This window comes from Leucopleurus acutus (genome assembly GCF_964270905.1).
Source record: "Leucopleurus acutus genome assembly, chromosome: X".
Lineage (NCBI taxonomy): Eukaryota > Metazoa > Chordata > Mammalia > Artiodactyla > Delphinidae > Leucopleurus > Leucopleurus acutus.
Window position 1 is genome coordinate 107,494,780 of NC_139148.1, and position 22,244 is coordinate 107,517,023.

General features: G+C 37.0%; 1 protein-coding gene across 1 annotated transcript in view; it reads right to left on the bottom strand.

Annotated features, from left to right (window-relative positions):
- Positions 1-22,244, bottom strand: part of TENM1 (teneurin transmembrane protein 1) — a gene marked incomplete at its 3' end in the record, with an annotated part of 801,014 nt that overhangs the window by 505,475 nt on the left and 273,295 nt on the right. The window lies entirely within an intron of this gene.

A 22,244-nucleotide genomic window follows, 5' to 3' on the forward strand; every position in this document is an offset into this window, starting at 1 on the left:
CCGCTGCAGGCCGAGGCCACCAAGATCACATCCAGATGTAAATTTAGCACCTTCAATGTACCAGGTCCCAAGACATACATTATTTTATATAATTCTCACAGTATGCCCTGTGAGAAAGGTTATTATTATCCCTATCATTTAAATAGAGCAACTGAGGCTCAAAGAGAGTTTATGTAAATTGTCCAAGGCCACATAGATACCAAGTGGCAAAGCCAACTTGGAACAATTTTATCACTGAGTCCTAATCACCTTATACAGCATATGAAGTTATAAGTAGCACATTCGAATTCACAGCCTAGTTTTCCTCTTTTGTACAGTGTGCATGTGGCTCATGCTAGAACTTCCTGCTTCTCGCCTTCCCAGGTTTCATTCACCTCGCTGCCATTTCCATCTGGATTTTCACAGCCAGCCGCCAAAATACTTTGAGGGATATGGCAGCTGGGAGGCAATGAGCATTTCCTTTGTCACTGACAGTATGAAAAAGAGATCCTTAAACTATGCATATATAAGCTCACTGCTCTTATAAGAGTTTAATATATTTTTATACCTTTTGAAGTATTATTTCACTTTGTACAAATTCTTATGGATTCACTTCATCACCATCATGGCACTTTAAGTCACTGAAAATAACAGTGATATTTTAGAGCATATTCCAGGCTTCCAGACAACACAAACAACATCCGTGTCTACAGGCGGACAAATAAAACGCTGGCCTCTCCTGTGTTTAGATCCCTAGCTCACAGCAGCTGCCTTGAGTTTTGAAATTATTTAACATTAACAAAATTGAGAGGAATATTATTCATTGGGAAATGCGTGTTGGAGTATTACTTCATCACATGATCACCCCGCCAGAGGAGACAATCAGATCAAAATTGGGGGCATTTCCTGTTTACAAGGTAGCATTACCATTTCAAGCTAAATAGATTGAGGCTAAATCTGTGATCTACGTTCAGAACTTTACATGTATTACAGCATTCAGAGAATGGCTTTGAGTTCAAAATATTCCAGTTTCTGATTAAATGTTGAGGAAGCTTCTCTTTATTTTAAATTTATCAAGGAGGTATGAAATTAGAAAAAGGCATGCTTCTCTTTAGCTATCATTTAGTGCTAACACTGCAGGCGATTTCTACAGAATGTGTTTTCCAAAACCTCTTAAAGCTAGAAAGCAAATACAAACAGCAACAATAACATTAATGCTTTTGAATTGGAAATTCATATGGCCCAATTCCTTATTAACGTTGCTCTAAATATTTAACCCAAACAAGCAAACGAACATTTCAGGCACTTAAAAAACAATGGTCAATCTATATACACGAATGCAACTGTGTTCATTTTACAGATTTTGGAAAGATGTTCGGGTGAATCAGTCTATGAGAATTGCCCAACGACATTAATGATATAAGGACAGATATAATACGAGTCTACATAATGCCTGAACAGTTGACTCCATTCAGTCCCCAAATCATCACCTTGAGGGAAAAAAATCAACCTACAAACAGCCAAAGAGAGGTTTGATATTGTATTGACAAAACATCTGCTTGGTTGAATACTCACTTCCGACATAGTCACTGGCTCTTTCACTGGTTCCAAGGTTTGTCCTAGATATGATTCTAAGGCAGGTCTGTTCCTTTTGTCCACCCACTTGCCCGTTAGCCTCTCTGACTCCATATCCAGCATCCATTATTTTTATTGTGTCACCTCCTTGCCTAGAACTTTAACTCCATCTGTTTATTCTCTTTCTTTTTCAACTGTTCCTTTGTGTGGCCAGTTACCTCAAACCACAGCACTGTGCTAGCAAATCTGATAAATTTAAGCCAGGTTTAGTATACTTACTTTTTCCAAACTCATGCCAAATTATATATTATCATTTTTAATAGAACACTCCCACCTTTAGTTTTCATACACTCAGTTCGTAAGTTATTCAATAAGCATTTATTAAGCACCTACTGTGTGATATACACTATGATATGATCCAGGCAGATAAGAAAGAAAGGGAAAAAAGACATGTCCTCTGCCCTTGAAGGGCTGACAATCCAGTGCAGACCTGGAAATGATGACAGGACAAGGAGATAAATGCCATGACAAATTTATGCATAAAGGACTGTGGAGCCCAAGGGATGTGAGGGACTCCTCCTGCCTGGAAGATTGAGAATGGCTTCAGAGAAGAGATGATACTTTGAGTCGTACCTTAAAAAAGGATGAATATGCCTTTGGCAAGTTAAAAAGGTGGTAAGAGCATTTCTAGCAGAGAGAAAGGCAAAGGTATGTGCAAGGAAATGGTAAATTCAAAGAATAGCAAATGATTTGCTGTGTCTATGCTATAGGTGTATAGGTAGAGGGGCCAGTTTGCAAAGGGCCTTACTTGTCTCAAATTATATCCCATGCTGCTTACTGTGCCTTATATGTACGGGTGTCAGAATCATTACACACAAATAATCAAATTTTAAGAAATTTTCAGAAATCTATGAAGCATCCTGGAAATTCTGGAGCTCTGAGTTTTCATCCAGAATGTAAGAAAATTCATTTTTTTAGCAAATATTTATTAACCATATAATGTGGCAGGCACTGTTCTAGGTACTAGCGAAAAAGCAACGAACAAGACAGACAAAATCCCTGCCATCGTGGAGCTCATATTCTAGTTGGAATAAATTTGTAAGAATGGTGTTCAGACCAAACTCAGTATCAGTATTACACAGATTTTCATCTGTATATTAATCTGTGTATTATTGTCTGTGTATTTCATCGGGGCTTAATTTAAGGTCTTTCCAGAGGCTTCATTAAATTGTGTATATGAAAGCAGTGACACGCAGGAATTTAGCTTCTTGTAACACCTGAATCTACTATGTGAAAACAGTGTCTTCTGTGCATCCTCCAGCAGGGAAGTTGAGGACCTCAGGAAGCTAGGCTGAGATATGCTACATTTGGCCCTGCTATATGTATTCACTTTGCTTCCAAAAATATTTTTGGCTAAATACTTGAGAGGTTAAAATAATCTTGAGTGCAGGGGAGGAAGTGAGAGGCTAGCCTGCAGTGACTGGGATTTGGTAGGGGGGAGGAAGAGAAAAATTGAATTATTCCACAGTTTATCTATAAAATGATACATCTATCAGTGTTCTACTTCATGATATATAATCAATAAAAAAAAGTACATTCTGGATAGGGTGCCCCATTTAAATACCAAATAATAGTTGCTCTAAGAATTTCAAGTCTGGGCAGGGTTATTTAAAACAGTCAATTTGTGAAGAGTTTAATTTTAGCATTAGGCTAAAATTATAGAAAGATAACTTTCACTCATCTAGGAAATCAGTTTTATTTCTTAACCTACATAAAATTCAAATGGGCCTTAGGAGAAGTGTGAAAAGAAAACTGGAAAGGCCATTTGGAATTCTAATTATTCATATATGAAATTGAAATATATATTATCTACTGGTATATTAAAAATGCAACTGGATTCCAAATTCACATTTTAATTAAAAAGCCCTTTACAATAAGAATTAGAATAATTTAAGTATAAAATTAGACTCGGCATGTAAAAGACTGGAAAAACGTTTATTATAACTTTTTTTTTTTACTACTACTATTCGTGTAAAAGAGACACTGGATTTTTATAAGCAGAGGTAGCAATTTATGTCTACTATGCACTTATATACATTCCCAACATGATTCCATACATAAATATTTCATTAATTTAAATAAGGGGAAAAAATCCACACGGCCTCCCAAGGCTCTTCATGTTAAAAAAGAAATATCCTAGTTCTCTTGGTGAGGTGACAGAAAACTACTTAGTCTTCAGAGATACATTACTGAGGGGGGTGGGGGTGGGGGTGGTGACTAGGGCACCATTAAGGCAACTGGAACAAGTAATTTATAAAAAGCACCCCCTACTTGTTTAAAGAGTTAATATGCTTCTCTCCTCTAAAATGAGTGATTTCTTTTCAGTTGTTAGCAACATAAAAACCAGTACATGGCACGCACCATAAGCAACGGGTCCTCTTAATAAAAATGATTAATACGTACATATTTATGTACATATAGCCACATGTGCACACAACTCAACACATTGTGATTTCCAGCCATACCTTAACTTATGCTTTCTGAAACCCAAGAGACTGTCTCCATTAGAACATTCTCTAAAACCAGGAGCCAAGCTCCAACCAGGGATAATGAGGACAAATTGACAGCTGATCTCCACTAGATGTCACATTAAATTATGGTACCTTCTGATCCTTACCAAAATAATAACAACAACAACAGCAACAACAAACAGTTACTCTAATGCTTACCATGTGCCAAACACTATGCTATGCACTTGGCAGACAGTATGCATTTAATCCTAACAATAACTCTCTGAGAGAGGTATTAGTATTATCCTGAATTAACAAATGAGGAAACTGAGAAGAGGTTAAAATACTTGACTATAGCCACCATTGCTAGTTAGAAGTGAAGTCAAAATTCAAATCCCAGTCATTTAACACCTTTTACTTCTAACTATATACTACCTAGTAGCAGAAAGGCTATACATTCACTTTGTTACAGGTAAAATGAACTCTTACTATATGTAGAGCTAGTGGTGGTAGTGAAGCATAGTCTAATCTAACATGGTCTCCAATTTCAAGGAACATACACGTGGTAGAGTATAAACCTGGAGCCCAATGAGTGGTCCAGACAATAAGTACTAGGAGAGCAGAGAGGAGAGGAAGGTCAGAGAGAAAAATAGGTCGGTGACATCTCATGGTGGTGGTAGATTAAGCTAGGATTTAATGAATGGATAAGGTTTGAATGAGCAGAGGGAAGAGTTTAGACCCAACACTGTGCTCCAGATTTGTATATCCAACTGTTCATCTGTCATCTAACTTAGATGCTTAAAATGTACCTCAAATAAAAAGAAAATATCCAAAGCTAATATGACTATTATTGCCTCTAAATCAGATCCTCCTCTTGGCATTGCCTTTTAGTGAATGAAACCACACAATTGCAGAAGCCAGAACCCTAGGAGGCATCCCCCCACCCCCGTATTCAACACAACATCAAACCCAGTCATTTTTATCTCTTAACTATACCTTGAACCTATCCAGTTCTTTCCTTTGCCACTTTCAATAATCCCTGGCTTAGATGACTGCAGTAACCTAACTGGTCTCCTTGCTTCTAATCTTGTTCCGTTCCAATCCATTCTCTGCATAGCCACCAGATATGATAAAACTAACCACATCACCCCCTTTCAATACTTTATTGTAATGTTTAGGGTAAATCCCGAAGTCCTTAATATACCGTTCAAAGCCCTCTATGATCTGGCTCCCTATCTATTTCTGTAGCCTCTTACTCTCTTCCTCCAGAAACCTTGTACTTCTTCCACTTTCTCAGATGTGTCATCCTCTTCACCTCATGATATTTGTACATATCGTTCCCTCTTCTCCTTCCCATCTCTTTACTCTTTACCTGGTTAATTCCTTCTTATCTTTCAGATTTCAGCTCACTTCTTTGGCCCTTCAGCCCAGATTAGGTCCTTTTTTCTTCATAGCACTTACCACAGTTATAATTTTTGGATTATTTACATAATTATGCAATGACTGTCTAACATGACCAGAGTGTGAATTCCTTGAGAGCAGGGACCATATCTGTCTTGATCATCATTGTATATCACTGTATATAGCCGTGTCCAAAACAACTTTTTATACAAAGAAGCATCAATACATACTTGGTGGATAAAGGATTGCATTGGGAAGGCATTCTAAGCGAAGACAGTAGCATAAGCAGACATGTGAATGAGGATGTCAAATCTAGGGAACTGATGATAGCGTGAGAGTAGCTTCAGCACATGGTTCTCTGCTCAGGAAATACACCAGTCTGGCTGGATTAGAGTTCATATAGAGGGTGAAAAGAAAGATAATATCATGAAGGACCTTAATTAATAAGGTAAGTATTTCAGAATTTATTCTGTAGGCAATAGAGAATAACTGAAGGCTTGAGGTGGTCCAGACATGCCTCTTGGTATCTGCTGCTCTCACAATCGCTCATGTAGTCTCCATTTCAGCCTAGAGTTTCCAAATACCTGTCCCAACCTTCAGCATCTCTAGACCAGCTGTGATTGGAAAGGTTCCTGCCCAGTGGAACTGCCACATGTTTGAATGACTGGCTCACACTGATTTTCCCAGTGACCACTCTATCTGTAATCTCACTTCTTTAAGGAAACCATTCTTTTTATCACCATTTTAGACTTGTGCTTTTGGAAAACAAGCTCCTACCTTTGTGTTGCAGTCTTAGCCACAGCGATTATTCAAGAGGTAGACAGCTGACCTAGTCTGGGACCTAGGCCAGGCCAATCCAGGTATGTCCTCAGGTTTTCTTCCTTTGCTTTTTAAATGTTTTCTGCAAATAGGCAGAAGAGGACCCTTTCCTCTTAGTCAGCTAGGTAGGTTGATGGCCCAGAGCAGTCAGCACGGCCAGATTTCCAATTTTTGTACACAATGAAGCTGACATGCAGAGAGAGCTAGGCTTAAGAAGAGGTCTTGACCGTCCTCAAGTCCATGGTTCTGGCCTGTGTTCTAGCTTTCCCTAAGACCATGTCCACCTCGTTGACTGGTTATATGAACCAAAAAAATTCTTTTCTTTTCTTAAGCTAGTTGGGGTTGGGTTTCCATCGTTGCAATCAGAGTCCTGACTACTAAAATAAAATCAGAGGAAACAGTTGTAGAGTTGGATTTAGAAAATATCTTCATGGTCAAGTCTCTGCTAATAGATGTTTGTATCTCATCCCTTAACCCCACACAGATTTACTGGCTCTTGTTTTTTGACTTGGATTTTTAACTGTCCTTGGGTGTATTCCCTGTACATCCCAGGACCAAGAGGAGAGCCTGGTCCATAATCAGTGCCTGATAACTGTCTATTGAATTGAATTGTGGTAGATTCCTCCTGTAGATTTTTAATTTTCTTATCTCTTCAACTCCAATAAACTCTGTTTATGTGCTTGTTCTGCTAGCTGGTCACACTATTTTGCTATCGCCTGATATGATTTAACTCTGGACACCCCTGTTTAACTTATTCACCCTCTGCTTCTTTCTAGTACATTCACTGGCTCATCTGACTTTCTCACCTTTATCAAGTAAAATTAAGTCGCTTGCCTCAACACCCTTCCGTGGTAGCCAGGTAATGTATATACTCAGAGCTCTCTGACATCAGCTCTGCCCCCTAGGAACGAAACAGAAAGGGAACATGTAGCTTATAAGATCTGGACTCAAATCTCAAACCCAATTGTGATGCTGGTTTCTCAGCTCAGGTTAACCAAACAAAAACCTTGTCTACATTCTTCCTTCTTTCTATCCAAACTCCTTGGACTGAGTTTCACATCCTGGCTTGGGCTGTCTCTGAAGTACAGGAATTAATATTTACATATAAGAATTAGGAAGAGGAAGACAACCCGATGAAGATGCTGAACACTTGAGTCAGAGAGTAGTCAGTTTTCTAACAGAAGCAAGGAAAAGTGTCATGGTGGGGCTCTAAGCCTGAAGAGAAATTCCAAGAAAAATATACTGCCCATTACCTATTCAGCCAAGTGAAAGAGGCCTTACTCAAGTCAATGTCAAGGAAGAGAAGGGAACTGACTTCAGTAAGGGCCTACTTTGTGCTAAGAAAGAGCTTTACATAGATTTCACATTTAAAGATATAGTCATCACAGTTACTCAGAGAGGTAGCCATTATTAACTTTATTTTACAGATGAGAGAACAGGGTCAAGCTAAGTAACCTGGCAAGTTAAGTAACGTTGCCAATTTTTTTAAAATGGAGCTAGAATTTTAGAATAGAATTAAAATGGAGCTAGAAACATATCTGTTTCACTCTAAAGCCTGTTCCTGCCTAGCCTGAGTAAGGCAGGTCTTCAAGTACCTACACTCCAACCACACCTATGCTATTCAGTATTTGAATATTGTCCTTAAATTCCCACTTTTGCACTCAAGTGACTCTTTTGCACAGAAAGTTCAACCTCTCTATATTTGCCTGTTGAAAGTTATAATCATCATTTTTCAAGGCTCACTTCAAATCATCTCTTTTCAAAGTCTTGTTCTAACCACTTAGTCCTCTATTTAGTTTTATTTTACTCATTACTAAATACTCACTATTAAATGCCCTGTAGTAGTTCTTTGGTTTGTCTCTTTCTTCTACTACCAGACAGTCATAGAATGAAGGTTCAAAAGTGTTTCCTAGACATCACACAGACAGAAAAGGAATCATTTTTAAAATATTTTCAACAATTAAAGGTTGAAATTTTTTAAAAGTATGGTTAACCCTGAATCAACCAAAAATATGGATTTACTTGAATTCCTCGTTCTGTAAGCATCATATTAACTGATACATATCACAAGTTCTGTAACTTGTCTCTCTCACCTCTCAATACTATATCATGGACCTTTATACCGTGTCAGAATATATAGATCTACTTCCTTCTTTTTAAAACTTGCAAGGAATTCCACTGTCTGAAGATATCATGATTTATTTAACCAGACCTGCATATTTAGCTTGTTTTGAAGTATTTACTATTACAATCAAAGTTCAGTGACTCTCCTTGTACAGACATCTTTCTGCACTCTTGCTATTTTTATATAAGATATATTCCTGAAAGCCTGATTGCTGGGTCACAGCATATATGCTTTTTAAGTTTTGTTAGGTTCTGCCACGTTATGCTACAAAAGATTATTCTAATTCACATTCCCACCAACAGTGTGCCCAAGTGCCAGCTTCCTTATGTCCTTGCCAACAGTAGATCTTAGTCATCTTTTTGTTCCTTTTGCCAAATAAGAAGGTAAAAATGTTATTTCATTTTTATTTGCATTCTATTTATACGTATTTGAATGTCTTTTTATATATTTATTGGTCATATGTAATTCTTTCATTTGTACATGGAATGTGCTATCCCGTTGCATTTTATATGTGCCAAATATTACCTCTCAGCCTATTGCTTCTCCCTTATTGTTTCTTATGAGTGTTCAATTTTCATGTTATCAAATTTGTCAAGTTTTATCCTTTACAGGTTCTGGGTTTCATGCTTTGCTTAGGAAGGCCTTCTACATAACAGAATTGTTTTTATACTTTTTTCCCCTTTAATCTCACCCTCCCTTTATTAATGACTGAATTATGCTATTAACTCAGGCTTTGACTCCATCAAGAGAGATCAAATCCCTTCTACTCACCAAGAGCCATTGCTGTCTATTTCTCTTTCTCAGTCCATTTATACTATATAAGATGGTTTTGAAATTACCAAAACATTCCTCATTATAACGATTCAAACAATACAGATGTTCATAAAGACAAAATGAATTAATAACTCCTTCTATGCCTCCTCCAATCCCATTACAAGGCAACTGATATTCATTAAAGAGTGACTGTCTTTCCTTACCTTTCTCTAGGCCCATAAACATATATACAAATATATAGACACATATGAAGAGACTTTCCTCTTATGTTTATGAAAATGGGATATTTTATAAATTACATTACACTTGTTTATTTTACTTAATGATATAATATGGATGTTCTTCTATGATAGGATATGCATCTAATTCATGCTTTCCATATCTAGGAATATTCGACGTTATGAATGTGCTGTTAATTATTTAAACTAGTGTTCTATTGTTAGATATCCAGGTTGTTTCTTTTTCTTATTATTGTTAACTGTAAAAACGATATTACATTCAATATCTTTCTCCCTTATCTTCCTGACTTCATGAGATTTTCTGAGTGCTGTTACTTCCCCCCTTTTCCTCACCCCCAACTCTTATGTTTTGCTGAGATGGTTTAGTATTTTTAGTTATAGGTTTGCATTGTCCAATTATGGTAGCCTGTGACTATTGAGCACTTGAAATGTGGCTAGTCTGAACTGAGATGTGTTACGAGTATACAATACATATGTGGGGTTCCTAAGATTTAGCATAAAAAAGAAAGCAAAATATCTCAATAATTTTTTACACTAATTATACGTTGAAGTGTTTTAGATATATTGAGTTAAATAAAATATATTCATCTGTTTCTTTTTTACTTTTTAAAATGTGTTTACTGAAGAGTTTTAAATTAGATTTCATATTTCTATTGGAGAGTCTGTTCTGAATGTTATTACATTTCCCTTATAAAATATCCTTTCTGTTTAAAGAATACTAATTTAGACCTTTATCCGAAGCAATCTGCCTTTCTATTTAGATTTAAATATTTTTCCAGAGAGCAAGGTTCATTGCTTATCCTTGTTTCCTCCCTTATTTATCTTCTCTCACCTTGAGGTCTCTGTTCTGATTAATTTATTGTTGGGTTTGAGTTTTTTCTCAAATATTTTTTTCAATGCTGTATGAGAGTGATGTACTTTCTGAATTCTGCTATGTCCTCAAACATCTCTCTCTGAATCAAACAGGTGAATGATATCGTGATTGGGTAATAAGATGCTTGGATTGTCCTTTTTTCTTGGAAATTTCTAGATGCTATTACATTATATTCTAGCTTCCACAATAGAGATGAGAAAACCAATGCCTGTCTTAATTTTTTTCTTTGTAGATAACTTGCTCCTTCTGCCAGGAACACTGCAAGATTTTCTCGTTATTCCTGGAGTTCAGGAAATTTATCAGTGTATGTTTAAGTGTAAAACAAAGAACTCCTGTTCTGTACATCTTTTTGTAGAACCAACTTTTGGCTTTTAAATTCTTTAAATAATTTTACCTTAGTTTTCGTATGACTACTTTCATGTGATACATATATTTTTTTTTCTGTTCCCTTGAATTGGATGTTTTCTTTCCAATATTTCCTTAAATTCATTTAATGCTATAAAATTTCCTTTGTGCTGTTTTTAGCCATATCCTTAGGCTTTTTATAAAGTAATCTGATTTTTGTTTATTTTTAAATAATTTTAAATTTGTTTAGACTTCCTTTCGCATCCAAAAATTATTTACGAAGAGTATTTTATGATTCCAAGGCTTTTTCCTATTTACTTTTTTGTCATATTTTTTATTGTTTATTTCTAAGCTTTATAAAATTCTCAACAGAGAATGTCACCTGTCAGTTCTCTACTTGGGAATTTATCCAGGTTTTTCCTGTGGCAAAGTACATGATCAATTTTTTTAATGGTCCAGGGCATACGATATGAATGTGTATTCTTTTCCATTAAAGTCTATAATTCTATATATTTGTCAAAATATTAAGTCAAGTTTCTTAATTATATTATTCAAATACATTGTATTGTTACTTTTTTGCCTACTTATTTTTCAAATTGTGAGAGTTGCATCCCACAACTGCCTTTGTAGTTTTACCAAATCATTTGTGTATCGTTCCAAAGTTATGTATAATAAATATTTCTTGAATAAATGAATACATGTAGGTTCTACTTTAATGCTTTTGGCCTTAAATGCCACATTACCTGATATTGGCATCTCTCTACTCTACTCACTATTTATTGAAAGTTTTCTTACACCTCTTTGTTTCTTTATTTTGAAACATTTTCACCATTTTGCTTAATGTTTCTCTCTTTTAGGCGTACATAGTTAAAATTTATAAATCTGTGTGTTTTACTCCAGGAATAAGAGACGTCAACCCATTTTTATTATTGTGACAAACCCAATGTCTTAATCAGTGTAATAATTTATATTTATTATATTTGTGGTTGGCAGGATAATGGTCCCCCTGAAGATGTCTATGTCCTAATCCCGATGCCTTGATTTTAGCCCAGTGAGACTCATTTCAAACTTCTGACTTCCAGAAGTGTAAGATAACAAATTTTTGTTGTTTAAACCCAGTAAGTTTGTGGTAATTTTATTGCAGCAGCAACAGAAAACGAATACAATATTGTAAAATGTAGGTAACGGTACGTTTCCAAATTACTGGGGGCAGAAGGGAGAAGTAGATGGATAATGAGAAAAAGTCAATTCAAGAATTAAATAAGGATATTAATGTTCACCTTTGTTATTTATTCTTTACATTTTCTTATTTAATTTTTAAATTGGCTTTTTCTCCCTTACCTGCCCCTTCACAGCAATTTGCAACTTTACTGGTATCTTTATTTTACAGTATATCTCAATCTAAATTAACAGAAGCTTTCAGTTATAGTGGCCCATTCCTCAAGCACTAATACTAATTGAAGTCTTACTATCCTTTTAATTTATAACCAACAGATAACATGAGGGTTAGCCCCAGGGAGGGAGTAGCAGGAAGTAGGTGAAATTTAACCTTATTTCACTTTTACCTCCCCATTTTACTGTCCCTTTCCTTTATCCCCAACCAAGAATGGACTGTTCAAGGCTCTCCACCAAAGAGTGCCATCCCAGGCATGACCTTCCTGGTGAATATCTTATATCTAGATCCAATTATTCTCTCTCTTCCCTTAAGAGTTACCTGTTCTGTGTCCTGTTCCCCTAGGGACTTGCTCTATGCTCCATGACACTTTGGCATGCAAAGCAATGAACAAGTTCATGCTGTTAATGAAACATATATTACTTATATGGGGGACAATGGCTTCACCTTTTTTCCTAAGCGGTTTTGCTTTCCAAAAGGGAACAATAACTATACTCAAAGAAATGGCTCTCCAAGGCTGGGAATCCCAGGCATTGTGGCCGGCTACATAAGGAGACATCTGTGGCTGGGACAAGTGAAGGGGACTTCGCATCATACTTCACCCTGCACTATGTAAGTGAGCTCCAACTACACCTGTGTGAAATCAAACAAGTAACAACAGAGTATGAACCACCAACCAAGACTTAGAGGTGACTGTGCCTCAGGGCAGCTCTAAGGCAACTATATGGACAGATAATTGGGCCTGTGAGATGACAAAACAACTTGTACCCATAACATTAAACACAACTGTAATTCACTCTGACTCTAGCAGAGGTTCCATTGTTTACCACTATAAAATAAATGCTATAAATCTTATAAATACGGAGAGAAAAAGAATTTAACATAATAATGCAATAGGGTACCTTATATCACAGAATACTAATAAAAACTTTTATATTATAGAAATACATTTTAATAATGCTGTGCTTAAGAATAATTATACTTTGATTTTCATGAAAAAGATCTTTTCCCACACACTTTTCAGTATTATCATTGGATTTCTCTTCTCACCAAAATTAGCTTAATAAATTATTTGGATCTTAAAGGTTATGGTGAGTAACAGACTTAACTAAAACATGGGCTTCTAAACTGGCTTACATGCTTCCACACTGGCAAAATTCAACTACCATTATGAATTACTTGTTAATTATGCTGTTTATATTTTATATGCATGCTTGAGACTTAACATGTTTAGCATGTCTCACATTTTTTTTCCTTCATAAAGACTCACTGGATCATATTTTTAAATGGAAAAATAAAGGAGTTAGTGTGCAGTTTTGATTACCACTTACATGGTTGCTAAATCATAAAATATAAGCAAAGTGAGAAATACATGAAGGAAGAAAACTCACTGAAATATAGCTAAGGCTGTCAAATAAATAGTTAAAAGCTTAAAAGAAAAATATAACATTTATAACTGAATTTTCAACATTGGATTATATTTTGGAACTGGAAGGGGCTTTTCAGACCATGTGGTCTAGTGAGTCACACATTCAAATACCTGCATGGGTCGGGTTGGTAAGTAATATAAGCGAGGGAAGGGGGTGGGTTATGGCCATAAGGATTGGTGGAGAGCCAGAGAATATACTCTGTCTCAAAGAGGTGCTACTGCTCAGCTTCAGCTGGTGTTGACAGTGGTAATACAGGCCTGGAGGGGGCGGGGGGCAGACTTTCCAATACTTAAAGACAAGTTGGAAATCAATAATTTTAGACGAAATATGTTACTTTTAAATGCTAACTACTTCAATTTTTAAAATGTTACTATCTGCAAGACATATAGGGTGCATAACATGACAGATTTAAATTTCTGATCAAGTCCAACATTCTTTTTTTACAGAAAGGAATATGGAAACATAGATGAAGTCACTTAAGTACTTAGCCACATGTAGCAGAAAGAAAATCGGATTTGAACTCTGGTATATCTGAGTTCAATTCTAATTCTGTTACATAGCTACTATGTAACCTTAGGCAAGTTTCTTAAACTCTGAGCCTAGTTTCCCTCTCCTTAAAACAAAGGTAATAATATATATGACATAAGATACTTATGAAGATTATATAAACATAACATATGGGAGGTGCCTATAGTGGATCTTGACACATAGAAAACATCCACTATTTTAGCCTCATTCATCACTCTATGGCCCTACCCTGCTCTATTTTTTTCCAATAGTAATTCTGTGCACCTGTAGTTTTATTATGCCCCACCTCTTAACTAGAAAGTAAGTTTCATGAGGGTAGGGAATGTGTCTATTTTTTTCACTACTTTATTCCAGGCTCTAAAATATTGCTGGGCATATAACAGGTGTTGAATAAATACAGACTGAATAGATTAATTAATGATTTCAACAAATGATAATGCCTTGACTCCTTCCCTTTAATGAATAAACAAATGCAAGTACACGTATGTGTATGCTGCCCAAGTTCAAAATGCAAGTTAATAACTGTACCTTGAACTTAAATTCATATCAACTTTCTTCTTTAGGATTATTTCCATAGCACTAATGAAAGCTGCCAAAATTATGTAATGTCCTACATGGACATAATTCTCTTTCAGCTTTATAGAGAACACAACCTTTGAGGAAAGAAGCCTTTCAAAAACAGTCTATTTCTTTCACTTCTACTGAATTTGATGGTTAAAGGCACTTATAGTGCTCTATTGATTCTTCCAGGCTTTTCAACCTGACCAAAAGTCCATTCGCTGGCTTTATAAATCATCATAACAATTTTACATATATCTAGCTTATTGTACTTAAAAATACTGTCAAATGAACACTCATAACTATAAATTTCAACTGAATTGCACATCAACCCTGTGAAGTAGATAGGGCTGAAACTATTTTCCTCATTTTACAAAGATCAGAGACATCCAGTGACAAGTGCCTTACCTAAAGTCACAATACAAATAACTAAAAGATCTAGCAATAGACTACAGTTCTAAAGTGGCTATCCACAGGATCTAGCCAGGACTTTCCCGCTAGAGCCACCACCAGTGCCTCCTACAATCTGGATTTTTCCTGCCCCTCACCCCTTATATAAAAACTCATGTGTCCTAGGTCCTATTTCCAATCCCAGTTACCACTTATATCTCTACTTAATATTAATTTAACGAACTTTACTGACCACAGCCCAGTGAGTGACATAAAAGGGAATAAAACTAGGACCTGCCCTCGAGAGCTTTCAATCATCAGTGTAACATTAGTTTTTAGTCTCGTTAAAATATATGTCCTTTGCAAAAAGTGTTATGCCTTAAGGGACTATATAAGGAGGGAAGAGGGAAAGATGCTGGCTACCTATTACAATCCCCTAGGGAGCTTTGGAAAATACCAAAGCTTGAATTAATCTAGGGTGGAGTCCCAGCAGTGAAATTTTTTTAAAGTTCCCATAGAAATCCTAATGTACAGCCAGCGTTGAGAACCACTGGGCTAAAGGAAAGATATCATGCTGTAGGGGAAGAACAGAGGAAGGCAAAAGACAAATAAGTAAAGATATACTTGACTTTTTCCCTTACAGTGTCATTTAATTAACCTCTCTTCTTGATATCAATTATCTTTAAAAGGTTTTCATTGTAGAAGTAGCTTTCCTGAGTCTTCATTTCCAATTTGTTAAAGAAAAGTACTTCCTTCCCTCAAATCTAGCAATCAAGTACCCTTTGATGATGATATAAATATAACGAAGTTTACGCTTACAAAGTTTAACAGGAAAATAACCAAGTGCATGAATCAAAACTGAAATAACTAATTGTCTTAATGTTCATGTATAATTCCACTGATATTTACTTTATGTCCTGAGTTCTCTGCAGTGCCCATCTTCTTATTCTAGTTTGTCTTTCTTTGGGATGGCTCTTGTTTGCTTTTCTATTTTCAGCTACATCCTGGGTTTTGGGTCGCCCACCTAAATTATTTTGATTTGCGTACATTTTCCTCTTGAAACACACTGTTTCTCCTAAAAACAAACAAACAAAAGAACTCCATCTTTTTTTATACGCTCCACTTTTCCTACAGTAAGAGTTGCCAAGCTATTTCATCAGCCTTAGATGGAGAAAATTTGAGCAGTAGCTCTAATAAAAAGGAGTGATAATTCCTAAAAGGAAATCTATAGAAACCAAATCAAAATTAAGAACTGGTAATTTTCTACCCTGAGGTAAGTGCATGGTCCCTCTAACAACAGAATCTAGGACTTTGTTGGGAATGGCCTGCATGACTTCTTTGAGGGTGGGATTCAAGTCAAATATGTGTTTCTTTTTTTTTTTTAACATCTTTATTGGAATATAATTGCTTTACAATGGTGTGTCAGTTTCTGCTTTATAACAAAGTGAATCAGTTATACATATACATGTATATACATACATGTTCCCATATCTCTTCCCTCTTGCGTCTCCCTCCCTCCCACCCTCCCTATCCCACCCCTCTAGGTGGTCACAAATCACAGAGCTGATCTCCCTGTGCCGTGACGCTGCTTCCCACTAGCTATCTATTTTACGTTTGGTAGTGTATATATGTCCATTCCACTCTCTCACTTTGTCACAGCTTACCCTTCCGCCTCCCCATATCCTCAAGTCCATGCTCTAGTACGTCTCCGTCTTTATTCCCGTCTTACCCCTAGGTTCTTCATGACCTTTTATTTTTTCCTTAGACTCCATATATATGTGTTAGCATACGGTATTTGTTTTTCTCTTTCTGACTTACTTCACTCTGTATGACAGATTCTAGGTCCATCCACCTCACTACAAATAACTCAATTTCGTTTCTTTTTATGGCTGAGTAATATTCCATCATATGTATGTGCCACATCTTCTTTAACCATTCATCCAATGATGGACACTTAGGTTGCTTCCATCTCCTGGATATTCTAAATAGAGCTACAATGAACATTTTGGTAGATGACTCTTTTTGAATTATGGTTTTCTCAGGGCATATGCCCAGTAGTGGGATTGCTGGGTTGTATGGTAGTTCTATTTGTAGTTTTTTAAGGAACCTCCATACTGTTTTCCATAGTGGCTGTCAATTTACATTCCCACAAGTGCAAGAGGGTTCTCTTTTCTCCACACCCACTCCAGCATTTATTGTTTCTAGATTTTTTAATGATGGCCATTCTGACCAGTGTGAGATGATATCTAATTGTAGTTTTGATTTGCATTTCTCTAATGATTAATGATGTTGAGCATTCTTTCATGTGTCTGTTGGCGATCTGTATATCTTCTTTGGAGAAATGTGCATTTAGGTCTTCTGCCCATTTTTGGATTGGGTTGTTTGTTTTTTTGTTATTGAGCTGCATGAGCTGCTTGTAAATTTTGGAGATTAATCCTTTGCCAGCTGCTTCATTTGCAAATATTTTCTCCCATTCTGAGGGTTGTCTTTTGGTCTTGTTTATGGTTTCCTTTGCTGTGCAAAAGCTTTGCAGTTTCATTAGGTCCCATTTGTTTATTTTTGTTTTTATTTCCAATTCTCTAGGAGGTGGGTCAAAAAGGATCTTGCTGTGATTTATGTCATAGAGTGTTCTGCCTAGGTTTTCCTCTAAGAGTTTGATAGTGTCTGGCCTTACATTTAGATCTTTAATCCATTTTGAGCTTATTTTTGTGTATGGTGTTAGGGAGTGTTCTAATCTCATACTTCTACATGTACCTGTCCAGTTTTCCCAGCACCACTTATTGAAGAGGCTGTCTTTTCTCCACTGTATATTCTTGCCTCCTTTATCAAAGATAAGGTGACCATATGGGTGTGGGTTTATCTCTGGACTTTCTATCCTGTTCCATTGATCTATATTTCTGTTTTTGTGCCAGTACCATACTGTCTTGATTACTGGAGCTTTGTAGTATAGTCTGAAGTAAGGGAGCCTGATTCCTCCAGCTCCATTTTTCTTTCTCAAGATTGCTTTGGCTATTCGGGGTCTTTTGTGTTTCCATACAAATTGTGAAATTTTTTGTTCTAGTTCTGTGAAAAATGCCAGTGGTAGTTTGATAGGGATTGCATTGAATCTGCAGATTGCTTTGGGTAGTAGAGTCGTTTTCACAATGTTGATTCTTCCAATCCAAGAACATGGTATATCTCTCCATCTGTTTGTATCATCTTTAATTTCTTTCATCAGTGTCTTATAATTTTCTGCATACAGAAAATTGTCTCCTTAGGTAGGTTTATTCCTAGATATTTTATTCTTTTTGTTGCAATAGTAAATGGGAGTGTTTTCTTAATTTCATTTTCAGATTTTTCATCATTAGTGTGTAGGAATGCCAGAGATGTCTGTGCATTAATTTTGTATCCTGCTACTTTACCAAATGCATTGATTAGCTCTAGTAGTTTTCGGGTAGCATCTTTGAGATTCCCTATGTATAGTATCATGTCATCTGCAAGAGTGACAGCTTTACTTCTTCTTTTCTGATTTGGATTCCTTTTATTTCTTTTTCTTCTCTGATTGCTGTGGCTAAAACTTCCAAAACTATGTTGAATAAGAGTGGTGAGAGTGGGCAACCTTGTCTTGTTCCTCATCTTAGTGGAAATGCTTTCAGTTTTTCACCACTGAGGACGATGTTGGCTGTGGATTTGTCATATATGGCCTTTATTATGTTGAGGAAAGTTCCCTGTATGCCTACTTTCTGCAGGGTTTTTATCATAAATGGGTGTTGAATTTTGTCAAAAGCTTTCTCTGCATCTATTGAGATGATCATATGGTTTTTCTCCTTCAATTTGTTAATATGGTGTATCATGTTGATTGATTTGCATATATTGAAGAATCCTTGCATTCCTGGGATAAACCCCACTTGATCATGGTGTATGATCCTTTTAATGTGCTGTTGGATTCTGTTTGCTAGTATTTTGTTGAGGATGTTTGCATCTATGTTCATCAGTGATATTGGTCTGTAGTTTTCTTTCTTTGTGACATCTTTGCCTGGTTTTGGTATCAGGGTGATGGTGGCCTCGTAGAATGAGTTTGGGAGTGTTCCTCCCTCTGCTATATTTTGGAAGAGTTTGAGAAGGATAGGTGTTAGCTCTTCTCTAAATGTTTGATAGAATTCGCCTGTGAAGCCATCTGGTCCTGGGCTTTTGTTTGTTGGAAGATTTTTAATCACAGTTTCAATTTCAGTGCTTGTGATTGGTCTGTTTATATTTTCTATTTCTTCCTGGTTCAGTCTTGGCAGGTTGTGCATTGCTCAGAATTTGTCCATTTTTTCCAGATTGTCCATTTTATTGGCATAGAGTTGCTTGTAGTAATCTCTCATGATCTTTTGTATTTCTGCAGTGTCAGTTGTTACTTCTCCTTTTTCATTTCTAATTCTATTGATTTGAGTCTTCTCCCACATGTGCTTTTTTTACAGCTATGGTAATATTTGTATACCCTTCTCTCCCTTCTCTAACCTGTCCTGTGTATCAGTATCATATTCACCTTCTTAAGATACTCCCTTAACGATCATGCTGTACTCCTATCTTGCAACCATCAATGGTTCCCCATTTCTCAATATATTTAATTCAAAATATCTGACCTGACTATTAAGGTCCTTTGACAATCTGGCCGTACCTAACTTATTTTCTACTGATCTCAAACCTGTCTTCCATGCCAATCAAACCGGTCTCCTTGTTAAACTATAAAAACACCAGGTTTCTTCTTTGCCTTCCTTTGAATTATTCTCCACATAAACAGATTTCCTTTTTCCACTCTGTTTCTTTAAATTCTACCTATCTTTTGAGTTATAGGACCAGTTTATTTCCTTCATGAAGTCTTCCCCAATCTATTGAGCTAACTGATCTCTCCCTTTGCTAACATCCTAAAATACTCACCCTTCTCCCAAGATGGCATTTGATTCAATATAGCCTTGTCACTATTTTAGTTACTTTAAGTATGTCAGCTTGGTTGCTCAAACTAGACTAAAGTATTTGAGGGGATTGTGTATGCCTCTTCTTTTATAATCCCCTCATTTCTAGCTTGGTGCTAGGCACATGGTCAAGACATAATAAATATTTGCTGACTGCTAACTGATTGCTGGTGTTGTCTAGTAGCCTGGGCCGATAGACACTGTCAGTTTTGTCAACAGAGGCTGTGAAATTTCTGCCAGAGATTATGTCTGCATAAAAATAAGCCTCTGGGGGCTTCCCTGGTGGCGCAGTGTTTGGGAGTTCGCCTGTCGATGCAGGGGGCGCGGGTTCATGCACTGGTCCGGGAGGATCCTGCGAGCCGCGGAGCGGCTGGGCCCGTGGGCCGTGGCCGCTGAGCCTGCGCGTCCAGAGCCTGTGCTCCGCAACGGGAGAAGCCGCAACAGCAAGAGGCCCACATACCGCAAAAAAAAGAAAAAAAAAAGCCTCTGGCATAAATTGTGATAACGGCCACTAGAGAATTCACCTGCAGGAAAGGGACCTCAGGCATATTACTTGGTGCTCTAGAAAGCTCTTATGCCAGCTTTTCCAGTGTCATAATACAGCTAAGCCATGTGCTAATGTGGTGATGTGAGTTTCTTAAATAATTCACTGCAAATCTCTACCTGCTTAGTTTTCTGACATGGCTTTGGCATTCTAATTTCCAATAGGCTATGCCCTAGACTAACCATGGATTACAAATATGTGGAAAAACTGGACATACTCTAGATGTCAAGAATTTAGCACTTTAAAGATACACTTTATTTTCTGTGAAAACACTATTTTCAAATTTAAATGTTCTCTTTCATTATGCATGAGCAAAATAAGTCCAAGGTTTCACTGACAAATCCATTCAGAAGGTAAAGAATTTAACTCCAAGATCTAGAACTATGAATTCTTCTCTTTGAACACACTCTCTTTTCTTGTACTCCTTTCCTCATTTAACTTACTATTCACCTATACTGTAACACCTAATTCCCAGACCCTGCCCTGTTCTCCAAGTTTCTCTCTCTCCCTCTCTCTGTCTCTCTTTTTTTCTCTGCCTCTCTCCCTTTCCATATGTCTCTGGCGCTCTCTCTCTCTCTCACACACACACATCACCCACCTCCCCAGGTAGACTGTAACCCATGGTCATACACTTAACACTTCAAGAATGTATTTCTTGGTAATTCCCTGTGGTCCAGTGGCTAGGACTGCGCGCCTCCACTGCCATGGCCTGGGTTCAGTCCCTGTTCAAGGGACTAAGATCCCGCAAGCCCTGTGGTGCAGCCAAAAAGTTTTTTAAAAAATATATTTCTCTAAAGCTTATATTTTCTTGTTCTCTTAATTTTTCCACTCATTTTACACTGACACAGAGTAAAAATTCAATAAATAGTAGCAGTTATTATTATTATCCTATAACTCTATCAGAAGACAAACCTGTTTTCTGCACTGTTCATTCATCACCTTTACTGAAGTCCCTGAAAAGCCTCATGAGAAAAGCTCTTCCACTCACACCTTTCACTCCTCTGAAGCTCTCACTAAAGACACCTACCTCCTCCCAACTGTGATCACACATTCATTTTATGCATCCCCCCCTTATGTACCCAATGGGCACTTGTGTCACTGTTACCCATCCAGTGCCTTCAAAATACACATAAACCTTTTATTTGTATGCACTCTGTCTCCCTCAGTTCATCTTAAGTTCCAGGTCCCTTGATTCCTTGAGTGTTGGAATGGTATGCTTGCTTCTTTTGTATCTTACCAGGGGACCACTATAAGGGTCCTGCACACTGTTCGGGCTCAGTAAGTGTTGTTATACTGAGAGCCGAGTGCATGCCTGAAAGTATCCCTTTAAAGCTAACTCTCAAATATCTACAAAATGCCCAAAGGAGCCCAACAGAGGCATAGGTAAGATTGAGCAGCAGTACTTATTAAAAATGATCTGGGTCTGTAATATAATTTCCTTGGGACTGGATTTTTCCTTAGGCTTAGGACATGTGCTAATTCTCTCAGCTGCTTTAATCATGTAGATATTAAACAACATGGGGGCATCAAATAGTCCTTTAGAGTTATGAGAAGTACACGCTATGAATAGAAACAAGGGAGGATAAAAACCAAGCATGTTGTGACTGGCGGTCCCAGCAGCAGGTGTCTTGACTGAGGACAGATCCCAAGATCTACTGGAAAAGGCAAAAATGGAGAAACCCAAAGCTGTCACAGAAGAAGCCTTCAAAACTCAATCCAAATCAAAGAGGGCTGCGGACTTTCCTGGAGGCTTTTAAAAGGAAAACGTTAAGTTTGTCTGAATTGTAAATAGAATCCATCTGAAGACATATTTTCCCTTTTAA